Raw genomic sequence first — 522 nt, forward strand, 5'->3', positions numbered from 1 at the left:
GTTGCCGGGCCCACACGGCCCCGCTCAAACTCAAGCTGTTTAACGTTTTGCAGGATGAGGCTCGATGCGTGTCACCACCCCGCTTTTAACGATCAGGAACTAATCACACAACCCCTACCCAGCGCGCAGCCTCCAACCCCGCCGTTTTTTTTTGTGCGGCGAGCCATTTTGGAAGGTAGAGGTGAGGCCGGGGCAGGGGAAGAACTCTTTTGAAGCCCTTATTTTTTGTGCTGCTCCAACATCTGTTCGCGTGGAAACTGCCCCCAGAAGCCGGGAGTGCCGGTTAGCTGGGTGGGCTCCTGCCTTCCCGTGAAACCGGCACAAAGCCCAGCCCCCTCGAAAGCGGGGGTGCAGCATGGCCTTGCCCAAGCCCACGGCAGAGCCCTGGCGAGGGGCAGAAGGGCTCCCCACAGCCCCCTCCGGGGGACCCCAGCGTGGCGGCGGGGCTGGCACCCCCCCAGCCCAGGCCCGAGCACCACCCTGCCCTTCCTGGCGCCACGGGGGTGCCTTCCCCCCCCCCCC

Source organism: Athene cunicularia (genome assembly GCF_003259725.1).
Source record: "Athene cunicularia isolate RWA chromosome 8 unlocalized genomic scaffold, athCun1 chr8_part1, whole genome shotgun sequence".
Lineage (NCBI taxonomy): Eukaryota > Metazoa > Chordata > Aves > Strigiformes > Strigidae > Athene > Athene cunicularia.